This window comes from Oryctolagus cuniculus, chromosome 12 (assembly GCF_964237555.1).
Source record: "Oryctolagus cuniculus chromosome 12, mOryCun1.1, whole genome shotgun sequence".
NCBI classification, from domain to species: domain Eukaryota; kingdom Metazoa; phylum Chordata; class Mammalia; order Lagomorpha; family Leporidae; genus Oryctolagus; species Oryctolagus cuniculus.
Genome location: NC_091443.1, coordinates 108,683,895 through 108,698,188, shown reverse-complemented (window position 1 = coordinate 108,698,188; position 14,294 = coordinate 108,683,895). Strand labels below are relative to the sequence as shown.

Sequence of the window (14,294 nt, the reverse complement as noted above, 5' to 3'; positions counted from 1 at the left end):
CCTCCCACGGCGAGGGTCACGGAGCGGTCCATGACTTTTGCTGGGTAGAAGCAGGCAGGCTAATAAAGAAGCAGTAGCCGTGTGGCGCGGCTGCCGCTGGTTTGCAAGCCCTTGTGAATCTAGCAAGGGTCACCAATGGCCGTTGAAGGAGAGGAACCACCAGGCCCCCAGAAGCCACCCGGAAACGGCAGCTGCACCAGAGTGCGCTCAGGACGCTCAGAGATTTACAGACCAGGGGCCAGCACTGCGCTGTAGCGGTAAAGCCGCCGTCTGGGACCCCGACACCCCATGTGGGTGCCGGTGGGAGTCCTGGCTGCTCCACTTCCAACCCAGCTCCCTGCTGATGGCCCACGAGGGACAGCAGAGGGTGACCCAAGAGCTTGGGCCCCAGCACCCACATGGGAGACCTGGAGGAAGCTCTGGGCTCCTGGCTTCGACCTGACCCAGCCCTGACCATTGTGGCCATCTAGGGAGTGAACCAGTGGATGGAAGCATGCTTGCTCGCTCGCTCTCTCTCTCTCTATCAAAGTAAATAATCAATACATCTTAAAAAAGTAAAAACTCACCTAGGAGATGACTTAATATTCTCATGCAACACTCGCAACCACTCCTGCAGATCCTGGGGCCCTCCCATCAGAAAGGGCACCGCCCTGAACCGGGAAACCTAACAAATCAGAAAGCTGCCACACCTGCTCTGTCCACAAATCCCTCCTCCCACGGGCCTCGGGCTGTGTCCCATCCCTGAAGTCTTCTCTGTATTCAGTGCCAAGAACCTGGACCCCTCTCCCGCTGCCCGGGCCCCCAACAGTAACACGGCAGTGCAGTCCCCAAACCCAGACGGGAGGAAGCTACAATGAGTGACTCGATTTCTTCAGTTAAACACTGAAAGAGACTAAGGGAGAATTACAAATGCCGGGTTTTTTATTTTCTTTAAAGATTTAGCTGTTTGAAAGAGTTACACAGAGGGAAGTGGGGGGAGGGGAGAGAGGTCTTCCATCTGCTGGTTCACTCCCCAAATGGCCACAACTGCCAGAGTTGGGCTAATCCGGAGCCAGGAGTTCTATCCGGGTCTCCCAGGTGGGTGCAGGGGCCCAAGCAGATGGGCCATCTTCTGCTTTCCCAGGCACATTAGCAGGGAGCCAGATCAGAAGTGGAGCAGCCGGGACTGAGCCTGGCGCTCCTGTGGGATGGTGCTGGCACTGACCGCAGCTTACCCGCTGCACCACAACATCTATAAATCTTTACAGAGGGAATGACCGATGTTGGCACAGGCAGAGGCAGAAGAGGAGCCGAGGACTGCACCACCCAAACCACACCCCCTTCCGTGCCAATCCAACATGGCTGCAGCTCAGCACACCACTCCCCTGCCCGGAGCCTCACCTCCCATCATGCACCAGACACCAAGATGCTTCCTGGAGGTCACCATGTGTACTGCAACCCCGCCCCAGACCCCACCCCTTTTGAATATTCAATTAGGCCTACCCCGGCACCACCTCTGTCGCAATACTCATTTTCTCCTGAGGTTGCCTGCACTCCTGCCTCAATGTATACTTTGTATTTGTCTTTGTCTTTTTTTTTTTTTTAATATTTATTCATTTACTTATTTGACAGGTAGAGTTGTAGACAGAGAGAGAGAGAAAGGTCTTCCTTCCTTTGGTTCACTCCCCAAATGGCCGCTGTAGCCAGAACTGCACCGATCCAAAGCCAGGAGCCAGGAGCTTCTTCCGGGTCTCCCATGCGGGTGCAGGGCCCAAGGGCTTGGGCCATCTTCTGCTGGTTTCCCAGGCCATAGCAAAGAGCTGGATCGAAGAGGGGCAGCCGGGATTTGAACCAGTGCCCACATGAGATGCCGGCACTGCAGGCAGCGGCTTTACCCGCTATGCCACAGCGCCGGCCCCTTCTCTCCATGTTTTTGTGTGTCTGAGATTTTCCCTGTATCAGTGTGGCAAGGATACAACGTGGGCCGCATGACAAACCAACACCAAAACTCGAATGCTTTGCCACCGCGGGAGACGCTAAACTACCAAGATGACCTCCCTGGCTGACGTCTCTGGCTACCGGGCTGCTGGCACAGAGGACGCATGGAGGAAGTAGCCACCGTCGGGGGACGGAGGCCAGGCACGGGCTCCCGCTGACCAGGGCAGAGTCGGCGACTGTTGCTTGGCCGACGTCCAGCCGTGGCTGTGGAGCTCCCAGAGTGCCCTCCTCCAGGAAACCAAGCGCCTCCCAGGGCCAGGCTGCGTCTTCTGAGTCCCTGCCGTCCTACTGACCCGTTGTCACAGGATGCTGTCCACTGCAAACAGCATCCACCCAGATCATCCCCCGGCAGAAATAAGTATGCCCATCTCAGTCCCCGGCCTGAGTCACTGCTGAGATCACACGCTGACAGCGGCTGCTCCTGTCCCAGCGCCCTGGGGCTGGTCCTGGGGCTTCCTCACCCTGCCTGCACCTGCAGCCTGCACGTGAACTTGAACCACCTCTGGCAATCCCCTGCCCGCCCTCGGAGCATCTTGGGTGAGTCACTCGCTCTGCTGTCAGCCGAGTGACGACTGAGGTCATCGAGCGGGCTGCTAAATGCGGTCATAAAACGATTGTGCTCCCCAGTGGCAGTCGGCGGTCGCGGCTCTGCCTTGGCTGATCCCGCCCAGAGCCACAGCTCCAAGGCTGGGCGGTAGTTCACGTCTGTTCTCCACGTCTCTCCTCCTTGGACTGCTGGCTTCCCATGGCTTATGTGGCCAGCTCCTGGAGACTGCTTTCTGGACCCCGACATAGGGGCGCATGGATGCCAGCACACGTCAGGCCTTCTCCAGTCATGTTCACAGACTCCCTAGGGGCCAAAGCAAATCCCAGGTCAAACGGGGTAGGATCGTGATTCCCGGCGGGGCTGCCTGGCAGGGCAGGGGAGTGCAGGGTGGGACAGTAACTCACCTGTCGCGGTCTCTCCAGACCCACGCCCTCGCTTTGCTTCAGGGCCCAGCTCTGCCTGCCCCATGATGGGAACATCCTGCCGGCTCTCCAACCCCTGCTGATTTTTTTTAACTAGCTCTTCTCCGGTTTTGTGTATGGTTAAAAAAAATGTATCGTAAACTTTACCATCCTGGGGCTGGTGCTGTGGCACAGCAGGTAAAGCTGCCACCTGCAGTGCCGGCATCCCATACAGGTGCTGGTTTGAGTCCCGGCTGCTCCACTTCCGATCCAGCTCTCTGCTGTGGCCTGGGAAAGCAGTGGACGATGGCCCAAGTCCTTGGGCCCCTGTTACTCACGTGGGAGACTTGGATGGAGCTCTTGGCTCCTGGCTTCAGCCAGGCCCAGGCCCAGCCATTGTCACTATTTGGAGAATGAAATAGGCCGGCGCCGCGGCTCACTAGGCTAATCCTCCACCTAGCGGCGCCAGCACACCGGGTTCTAGTCCCGCTTGGGGCACCGGATTCTGTCCCGGTTGCCCCTCTTCCAGGCCAGCTCTCTGCTGTGGCCAGGGAGTGCAGTGGAGGATGGCCCAGGTGCTTGGGCCCTGCACCCCATGGGAGACCAGGAAAAGCACCTGGCTCCTGGCTCCTGCCATCGGATCAGCATGGTGAGCCGGCCGCAGCGCGCCGGCCGCGGCAGCCATTGGAGGGTGAACCAACGGCAAAGGAAGACCTTTCTCTCTGTCTCTCTCTCTCACTGTCCACTCTGCCTGTCAAAAAAAAAAAAAAAATGAAATAGCAGATGGAAGACCTCTCTTTGTAACTCTGCCTTTCAAATAAATAAATATTTTTAGAAATTTATTTATTTATTTGAAAGAATTACAGAAAGAGAGAGACAAAGAGATCTTGGGTAGCAGAGGCCCAAGCACTTGGGCCATCTTCTACTGCTTTTCCCAGGCCATAGCAGGAAGCTGGATTGGAAGAGGAGCAGCCGGGACTTGAACCAGTGCCCATACGGGATGCTGGCTTCATAGGCGGCAGCTTTACCTGCTATACCTCATCGCCAGCTCCTAAATAAATCTTTAAAAATAAATAATAAAATGTACCATCTTAACCATTTCTAAGTGCGCAGCTCAGTAGTGCTAAGTACAGGAGTACCTCAGACAGTTTGCTGAAAACAGATTTAAAAGATGAGTTGATTTTTTTTTTTTTTTTGACAGGCAGAGTGGACAGTGAGAGAGAGAGAGAGAGAAAGGTCTTCCTTTGCCGTTGGTTCACCCTCCAATGGCCGCCACGGCCAGCGCAACGCGCTGATCCGAAGCCAGGAGCCAGGTGTTTCTCCTGGTCTCCCATGGGGTACAGGGCCCAAGCACCTGGGCCATCCTCCACTGCACTCCCTGGCCACAGCAGAGAGCTGGCCTGGAAGAGGGGCAACCGGGACAGAATCCGGCGCCCCGACCGGGACTAGAACCAGGTGTGCCGGCGCCGCAAGGTGGAGGATTAGCCTAGTGAGCCGCGGCGCCGGCTAAGATGAGTAGATTTTTAAAACCTTTAAAATCCATGTGCAGCTTGTCCATCAAATGCATCTTTCGTGAACTCTGGAGACCGAGTCTCGTGTGCACGGATTCCACCATTGTCTGCAGCAGAACGATCCTGTCTCTCAGGCCACCTTTCCACCTGCCTTTTGGGGTTCCCGGGTGGGCTCACCGGGCTGCGCACACCTGCCGAGCTCTTCCATCCGCAAACAGAGCTGTGCCCACAGCGAGCAGCCGCTCCCGGCGCCGGCGCTGGCATGGAAGTCAAGCCGCTGTTTGGGTCGCCTGCATCCCACAGCAGGGTGCCTGGTTGGAGTCCCAGCTGCTCCACTTCAGATCCAGCTTCCTGCCAACACACACCTGGGAGGCAGCAGGTGAGGATCCGCCACGCCTGTGGGACAGCAGGATGGAGCTCCTAGCTCCTGGCTTTGGCCTGGCCCAGCCCCAGCTGTTGCAGGCATGGGGCGGGGCGGGGGGGTGAACCAGCAGGTCGAAGGTTTATCTCCATTTCTCGCCCCCCCCCCTTCAAATAAAATGAAAAGCACAAACAACACCCAGCAGGTTCCCATTTACCCGCCCCCACGGCTCTATTTCTGTGTCTGTGAATCTGAGTGACGTCGCACCGCCTGTGTGCTTTTGTGACTGGCTTGTGTCACTCAGCACAGTGCCCTCCCAGTCGGCCCGCCCAGAGCGCGTGTCAGAAACTCCCTCCTCCTTAAGGCCCAAGCACATTCCATTGCAGGTCGTTAACCAAGATAAAAATCGCCCAGTGCAAAACAAACAAGAACTGTGTGGACTGGGAGGCCTGGCGGCTCCGCAGCACTGGAGATTCCGAAGGCGGGCGGGCGGGCGCTGGGTGCTCTGTGCTGTCTATCAGAGGGCGGCTGGCTCTAGGGCCCAAGCTGCCAGCGCCTCCCTAACTCACCCCTGCCCCTGGGGGCTCCCTAACTCACCCCCCACCCCTGGGGGCTCCCTAACTCACCTCCCGCCCCTGGGGGGCTCCCTAACTCACCTCCTGCCCCTGGGGGCTCCCTAACTCACCTCCCACCCCTGGGGGCTCCCTAACTCACCTCCCGCCCCTGGACCCCTGGGCGCAGGGGACAAGCTGCCTTGCAGCAGGCCTGGGGCACAGTCGGTCTGAGTCTGGTGACTTTCATTCAATTGTCGCAGAGCCCTGTCCAAGCTCCGCCCACACCCAGGCTGGCCTGCGCCAGCGATGAGTGTGGGGAGCAAACCGGACTAGACTGAGTTACTGGAATTAAGATTTATTCTATGCATCTGCTCTCCCACAATATGGCGATGGGAGAGAAGTAAACAGCTTCCGCACAGCTGCCTCCAGTTCAGCTAATAAACTGTAGGACTTGCTCCTGATTGGAGGAGAGCAGCGTACTTGGCGTGTGGGCAGCCGAGTTGGGATTGGCGGAGGAGGACTATAAAGGAGGAGAGAGACGGCATGCACCAGGAACATCTAAGGGGAACATCTAGCTGAAGGAACACCTGTGCAGCCCCCGAAGAGAGCTGGCCGGCGGTGTGCCGCTCCCCTGCGGAAGTGGGGAATGTGGCCAGGGGGAACTGCCCTTCCACGGAGGTGGAAGGGATAGTAGCCAACCCGGGAAGAACCAGCAGCAAACCCGGGGAGGGCCGAGCAGACGAAAGAACAGCGCAGGGTCCTGTGTCGTTCCTCCACGAAGAGGGGGAGCGACAGATGAGTTTTCTCCTTGGCGACGCCCGCGTGCTGCATTCTCTCTGTCCACCCACCACCCACGGGCACGGGTGGGCGCGGGGGCTGTCTCTGAGGTCCTGATTGGGTTTCCACCCTGAAGCCGGCGGCTGAGCCGCTAGGGCGCTCCGGGCTGTGCGCTCCGGGGCGCTGCGTGCCGCTTTCCCTTCGGCTGCCCCGGTTTGGTGGCCGCCCCAGCGCCCAAGGGCCCCAGGTTCTCCTCTCCCAGCCAGCACTCGGGATTTCCCGTTATTTTTGGGCAGTAGACATCCCAGTGGACGGGGAGAGTTTTTAAAGTATTTGTATTTGAGGTAGTTCCAGGTCCGGTTCACACGCAGCCGGGAACGATCCGGAAGTGGCCGGGCATGGGGCCCCGTGGTCATGTGGGATATTCACAGGGGAGTGCCTGGGTCTGAGGGCTGCCCCTGCTCTCACTCCAGCTTCCTGCTGCTCCCACCCTGGGAGGCAGCCGGTGATGACGGCTCAGTACCCAGGCCCCTGCTGGCCACGTGGGACACTAGGATGGAGTGCCTGGCTCCTGGCTTCAGCCTTGCTGCTCCTCCGCACGCGGAGGAGCCGCACCGGACCGGGCGCTTGTTGTTCCCCTTTTTTTACAAGTCCTTTCTATAGTAAAGTAAGAATAAGTAAACAGCAAACTCCCAAAGCAAGAATGAGTAGAGAGAAATGAGAAAGAACGAAGTAACGAACTTCCCCGCGAACTCTCCAATGCACTCTCCAACCAACCCACACCACCATGCCGTCTCTCTCCTCCTATATAGTCCTCTCCACCAATCCCAACTCGGCTGCCCACACGCCGAGCACGCCGCTCTCCTCCAATCAGGAGCAGCTCCTGCAGCTTGTCAAGTTGGTGAGAGGCAGCTGGGTAGAAGCTGTTTACTTCTCTCCCAGCGCCATATTGTGGGAGAGCAGATGCATAGAATAAATCTTAATTCCAGTAACAGTATAGTCCGAATTGCTCCCCACAAGCCTGACCCATCCTTGGCTGTTGTAGCCATTTTGTGGAATGAGCCAGTGGATGGAAGATTCTCTCTCTCTCTCTCTCTCTCTCACTGTGCCCTTCAAATAAATAAAATAAATCTTAAAAACAAATAAGAAGGGGCCGGCACTGTGGCATAATGGGTAAAGCCACTGCCTGCAGTGCTGGCATCCCATATGGGCACCAGTTCGAGTCTCGGCCGCTCCACTTCCGATCCAGCTCTCTGCTGTGGCCTGGGAAAGCAGTGGAAGATGGCCCAAGTCCCTGGGCCCCTGCACCCATGTGGGAGACCCGGAGGAAGCTCCTGGCTCCTGGCTTTGGATCAGCACAGCTCTGGCCATTGCAGCCATCTGGGGAGTGAACCAGCAGATGAAAGACCTCTCTTGTCGCTCCCCCTCTTCGTGGAGGAACGACACTAAACGCTGCCTAGGCTTCATATCCGAGTCACGGCACCATTATGTCGCTCCCCCTCTTCGTGGAGGAGCAACACAGGACCCTGCGCTGTTCTTTCGTCTGCTCGGCCCTCCCCGGGTTGGCTGCTGGTTCTTCCCGGGTTGGCTACTATCCCTTCCACCTCCGTGGAAGGGCAGTTCCCCCTGGCCACATTCCCCACTTCCGCAGGGGAGCGGCACACCGCCGGCCGGCTCTCTGGGGGCTGCACAGGTGTTCCCCTTAGATGTTCCCCATAGATGTTCCTGGTGCATGCCGTCTCTCTCCTCCTTTATAGTCCTCCTCCGCCAATCCCAACTCGGCTGCCCACACGCCGAGCACGCTGCTCTCCAATCAGGAGCAAGTCCTACAGTCCATCAGTTGAACTGGAGGCAGCTGTGCGGAAGCTGTTTACTTCTCTCCCAGCGCCATATTGTGGGAGAGCAGATGCATAGAATAAGTCCTAATTCGAGTAACTTAGTCTAGTCCGGATTGCTCCCCACACTCTCTCCTCTCTCTTTGCCTCTCTGTAACTCTGCCTTTCAAATAAATAAATAAATCTTTAATAAAAATAAGAAGTAAGCAGAGACGTCCCGTGTCCCCTTCACCTGGTTGCCTCAGGTTCCTCAGAGCTGAGGTGTTGCAAGAGAGCAATGTCCACAAGCAGGAAATGGACGCTGATACAATCCACTAATCTCGTCTGATTCCAGCAGCTCGTGTTCAGTGACCTCTTTTTTTTTTTTTTTTTTTTTTTTTTTTTGACAGGCAGAGTTAGAGAGAGAGAGACAGAGAGAAAGGTCCTCCTTTTTCCGTTGGTTCACCTTCCAAGTGGCTGCTACAGCTGGCGTGTTGCGGCCGGTGCGCTGCGCCAATCCAAAGCCAGGAGCCAGGTGCTTCTCCTGGTCTCCCATGGGGTGCAGGGCCCAAGCACTTGGGCCATCCTCCACTGCACTCCCTGGCCACAGCAGAGAGCTGGCCTGGAAGAGGAGCAACCGGGACAGAATCCGGCGCCCCAACTGGGACTAGAACCCGGTGTGCTGGCGCCGCAAGGCGGAGGATTAGCCTAGTGAGCTGTGGCGCCAGCCAGAGTGACCTCTTGAACAAGCAAATCTGGTCACTTCTCCAGGGATGTTCATTGCATCATTGTTTGAATTAGTGGAAAAAAAAAAAAAAAGCACACTAGACACAACTCTGATTTCGGCAGTAGGGGCGTGGCTTACTGGATTGCGACATCCGGGAAAGTCACACAACACAGCCATTAAAAGGAAGGCAGCGGCTGTCTGTGCTCAGAGGCACCCTTCCCATGGCCTGTCATTTCTCCCCTGAAAAGAGGCAGGCGCAGCGTTGTGAGTCTCTGGGTTTGAAGCCGTAGAACATACAGAAGAGACAGCAGTTTACACGTTGGCCACAGGGGCTGTCTTTGAAGAGAAACAAAGTGTAGGCCGGGATTCCAGGGCGAGGTGGAGAAATGTGTCACTCTCTGGGCGGACATGGCAGGGCTAAGTTACCACCTGGGGAGCGTGCATCTGTATAGCAGTTCCTGGTTCAAGTCCCGGCTGCCCCACTTTCGATTCCGCTCTCTGCTGTGGCCTGGGAAAGTAACAGAAGATGACCCAAGTGCTTGGGCCCCTGCGCCCACATGGGAGACCCAGGGGAGACTACTGGCTCCTGGCTTGGATCGGAGCAGCTGTGGCTGATGCAGCCATTTGGGGAGTGAACCAGTAGATGGAAGACCTCCCTCTCCCTCTCTCTCTCTCTCTGTCTATCTGCCTCTCCTTCTCTCTCTGTATACCTCTGACTTTCAAATAAAAAAATAAGTCTTTTTTATTTTTATTTTTTGACAGGCAGAGTTAGACAGTGAGAGAGAGAGAGAGACAGAGAGAAAGGTCTTCCTTTTCCCGTTGGTTCACCCCCCAAAGTGGCTGCTATGGCAAATAAATAAATAAATAAATCTTTTTTTAAAAAATGAAGGCATGACATGATTTTGAGGATGAAGCCTGCCATGGCAGACCTTCCACGTCAGTCACGAGGGAGAAAATTCATCTCGGAGCCGTGACTGAAGAGCACCCACAATGGACGCCAGGGGACTCTCGCCTGCTCCAGCTGAGTCATTGAAGCTGAGGTCAGCCTCCTGCCTGATGGCTGCAGGCCTGCTACTCCGGATCAAGGACAGGGCTTTCGATGGAAATATTGGACAAGTCGGATCAAGGTCCTGAAGAATTTGTTGGTTAGGTTGATTTATTAGAAAGACAGGGCACTCACACTGCCGGGTCACACCACTGCACCCACAATAGCTGGGGCTGGGGCCAAAGTCGGGAGCCAGGAACTCGGTCCGTGGCTCCCACAAGGGTGCCGGGGTCCCAGCTCCGTGAGCGGCCGTCTACCTCTCAGGATCCGCAGCGGCAGGAAGTTGGAATCAGAAGCAGAAGCAGGGTTCAAACTTGGGCGTCAGGAGCCAGAGCTGGGAATCGAACCCCGGCGGTCTGGTGTGGGAAGTGGGTGCACAACCAGCTAAGCGACACGTGTGCTCGCCGAAGCCCCGGAACAGGGGCTGGAAGGAGGCTCTCCCAGCACACCCCTGACGAAAAGCAGTCAAAGCCCTGGCTGCCGAGGGCAGCGCCGGCCCAGTGGGTGGGACGGAAGCCTCTGCTTACTAGGAGAGCAGAGAAGTTAGCAGAGCCCCTGGGTAAGAGTCCTCCTCTACAAAGCTCCTGTTCGCTCCTCTCAAACACAGGCAGCTGTTGTTGTTTAATTTATTTATTTATTTGAAAGGCAGCAAGAGAGAGAGAGAGAGAGAGAGAGAGAGAGAGAGAGGTCTTCCATCCGCTGGTTCACTCCCCAGATGGCCGCAACAGCAGGAGCTGGGCTGATCTAAAGCCAGGAGCCAGGAGCTTCTTCCCGGTCCCCCTCGCGGGCGCAGGGGTTCAAGCCCTCTTCCACTGCTTTCCCAGGCCATAACAGGGAGCTGGATCGGAGTGGAGCAGCCAGGACTTGCACTGACGCCCATGTGGGAGGCCGGCACTGCAGGAGGTGGCTTTACCTGCTACGCCACAGCACCGGCCCCACGGGCAGTTTCATGAGTGTCTCAGTGGGAAGTCCTGATGCGTACACCCTTTTGCCTTGATTTCGCTCCTCTTTTGGTTTCCTACTGTTAAAAAAACATATTTATTTATGGGGTCGGTGTTGTGGCACAGTGGGTTAAGCTGTCATCTGTGATACCGGCATCCCACATGAGTGCAGGTTCGAGTCCCGGCTGCTCCACTTCCCATCCAGCTCCCTGCTGTGGCCTGGGAAAGCAGTGGAAGATGGACCAAGTGCTTGGGCCCTGCACCCATGTGGGGGACCCGGAAGAAGCTCCTGGCATTGGGCCGGCCTAGCCCCAGCCATTTCAGCCATTTGGGGAATGAACCCTTGGATGGAAGATTCCCCCACCTCCACCCTGCCTCTCTCTCTCTAACTCTTAATTTCAAATAAATAAGTAAATCTTTTGGGGACAAAAGGTTAATTGTAAGGTAGAATCTGAAGCCTTAGCAATGACGGATCCATGCTCTTTCGTGTGAAAACCTCTGTCTGTCTCCCACTCTGATGAGCCCTGTGCGTGTGTGCGGGGTTTGTATCTTCATGCATTTGCCACTTGGAAAGTATTGCCCGAGTTATGCAGTTGCGCTACGTTTGGACACATTTCGCTTTGTAATACTGAAAACTCACATCTGTTACTGTTGCTACTACTCACATTGGAGGATGGGTTCCTGCTCCAGGAAGCCTGTAAGTGCAAGGGTTCCAAAATTCTAACTCACGGTTGAAAGCTCCAGTTCTGGGGCCAGCGCTGTGGCACAGTAGGTTAATTCTCCGCCTGCAGCGCTGGCATCCCATATGGGCGTTGGTTCTAGTCCCGGCTGCTCCTCTTCCAATCCAGGCTCTCTGGCCTGGGAAAGCAGTGGAAGATGGCTCAAGTGCTCAGGCCCCTGCACCCACGTGGGAGACCTGGATGAAGCTCCTGGCTCCTGGCTTTGACTTGACCCAGCCATTTGGCAGCCATTTGGGGAGTGAACCAGCAGATGCAAGATCTCTCTCTCTCTCTCTCTGTGTGTGTGTGTGTGCGTGTGCCTTTCAAATAAAGTAAATCTTTAAAAAACAATAATGGCCCAAGTTTGTCAGTCTTTCAAGTAAAGTGGGTATTCCTTGAAAAAAAGCCGGGGCAGCTGGCAGCTCATGTGCACAGGTGCTTTACTGGACACCCCCCACCCCCCACCCCCACCCCCACCCCCACCCCCGTGAGCAGCAGGTGACGGACAAGGACAGAGCCTCAGCCACTCCAGCTCCTTGATGAAATCAATCGGAATTTACCCCTGATCCCTGCATTCTTTCAGAGACCGACCCAGCCCCACCTGGTGATGTTCCCCACCCCTCCCCCTGCATTCCTTAGGCACCAAACCTAGACGGAGGAACTCACCTCTGTCTCACCCCCTCACCTCCGCTCTGACCCCAGCCCACCTAAGGTACAAAAAGGCCCAGCATGCTGGGGTCTGTGTGCACGCTGGCAGTTATTCTCCCGTCTCCTCTCTGTTCTGCACCCTTTTCTTTACATAAACTATAAAAAATAACACTTATAGGCTGAGAGCAAACAAAATTAATGTTTCTCTGCTCCATCAAGGTCATTTATAAATGGAGCTCCTTTTAAATTTGCGACTATGTGATGATGAAGAGCAAGGCGATGGCTGGCCGGGGGGGGGGGGGGGGGGGACCACTTAGCCTCGCCCCTTGGGGTCACTGGCCAGAGATCTGTGAATGAAACAATGAAACAAACAAGGGTTCCCGGCAGGAAAGATCCACGGTGCCTGTGAGTAGGAGTGCGCTTGGGGCCACAGAAAGGAACTGAAACTCAAAGAAGTGAGAGACGTGGGGTGTATATACCAGCTTAACAAAGGGAAGAGGGTTTGGGCTTGCCAGCGGGAGATAAAGGTTTTATTGCTCTGATGAATTTCTGCAAAGTCATCGTGAGGTCCAGGAATGCTCCCTGGTGGACTCACGGTTAGGATTCTCAGCTCGGCGAATGCTTTTTTTTTTTTTTAAACATCAATAAAGTTATTGATCTATGTGTGTGAGAGAGAGGGCAGGGGGAGATCCCTCATCTGCTGGTTCTTCCCCAAATGCCCACCACAGCAGGGACTGAGCCAGGTTGAAGTTCAGATCCAGGAACTCTGTTCAGGTCTCCCGTGTGGCGGCAGGTGCACAGGTACTTGACACACCCCCGCTGCCTCCAGGCTCTGCCAGCGGCTGCGTCAAACGCTCTCCGTGCCCAGCAACGAGTCAGATCAGAGGAGGCGAAGACTTCTTCCTGCCCTGCGGCAGCTCAGTTGCCCTCAGCTCACAAAATCCTCGTGCCAGAGTGGCTTATTTGGGGGTGGCCTGTTTGGATCCCCCTCAGGGGCTACTGATGAATCTGTGCTAAAGCAGTAGGCGCTTTACCCACCCTCCCTTAGGGCCGTAGGTGAAATGGTAATGCAGCGAAAAGATGCAGTCCCTTAGTGTTACTAACCCTAACCCTACTGTGAGGACAGCTTTGTCCTGCCGAGCCGCTTTGCTGAGAGCACCATAGACCCATAGGGCGCACGGCTGCACGCGCAGGGCCCATGGCTGCACCCGCAGGGCCCACGGCTGCACCTGCACACAGCTGCACCCACAGGGCCCACTGCTGCACCCACAGGGCCCATGGCTGCACCCGCAGGGCCCACAGCTGCACCTGCACATGGCTGCACCCACGGGGCACACGGCTGCACCCGCAGGGCCCACGGCTGCCCTTACTCTTCTGTTTACCTTAACCCCAAATAAGGAAGCTTACTAAGTAAGCATCCTTTTCCTGGCTCCCCACAGCTGGGTGTCAAAGTACAAATGCCTTGGCCCGGGTGGCCATTCGGCCCAGCGGTGAGATGTGCACACCGCCCAGTCAGCGTGCACGAGCTTGGTTTGCAGCTCCAGCTCCCGACTCAGCTTCCTGCTGGTGCGCACTGGGGCTTCCTGCGGCTTTCCCAGAAGACCTAGGTTGAGTTGCTGGCTCCCAGCTCCCAGCCCAGCCACTGCGAGCATTTAAGGAGTGAGTTGGGGCGGGCGTTGTGGTGCAGCGGTTAGGCTGTTGCAGCACATACAGGCACGCTTGGTTCAAGTCCCGGCTGCTCCACCTCCAACGCAGTTGACGATGGCTCAAGTACTTGAGTCCCTGGTCCTCTAAGTGGGAGATCTGGAAGAGGCACCTGGCTTCAGCCTGGCCCCGTCCTAGCTGCTTCAGGCATTCTGGGGAGTGAACCAGCAGATGGAAGATCTCTCTCTCTCTTTCTCTCTCTCTCTCTCTTGCTCTGCCTTTCAAATAAATCTTAAATTAAAAAAAAAGAGTGACCCAGTAGGTGGGAGCTTCCTCTCTCTCTCTCTCTCTCTCACACACACACACACACACACGCTTTGGCCTACGATCCAAAGCCCTGAGGTGCTGCCTTTACCCCCGGGTCTCCCGCCATCTTCACCCCGTGTACACACAGCAGCCGGGCCACGCAAGTTACCAGGAACTCCCAGAACGTGCGTGCGCACGAGTGTGTGTCCCCCCAGCCATGCTCACATCACCCAAGCATTCTATAAGCCCCGGCCCCAGGACAAGTCCAGGACAAGTCACCGCCCCCGCCCCAGGACAAGGCCATGGATGCCCATGGGTGCAT

The 14,294-nt window shown here is 56.2% G+C and overlaps 1 long non-coding RNA gene across 1 annotated transcript; it reads right to left on the bottom strand.

The window, feature by feature from the left end:
• Positions 1-900: 900 nt before the first annotated feature.
• On the bottom strand, positions 901-5,657 carry LOC127487821 (uncharacterized). Its single transcript, XR_011380497.1, has 2 exons — positions 5,512-5,657; positions 901-2,827 (listed from the first exon to the last, which is right to left on the bottom strand). It is a non-coding gene; the product is annotated as an uncharacterized lncRNA (long non-coding RNA).
• Positions 5,658-14,294: the final 8,637 nt, after the last annotated feature.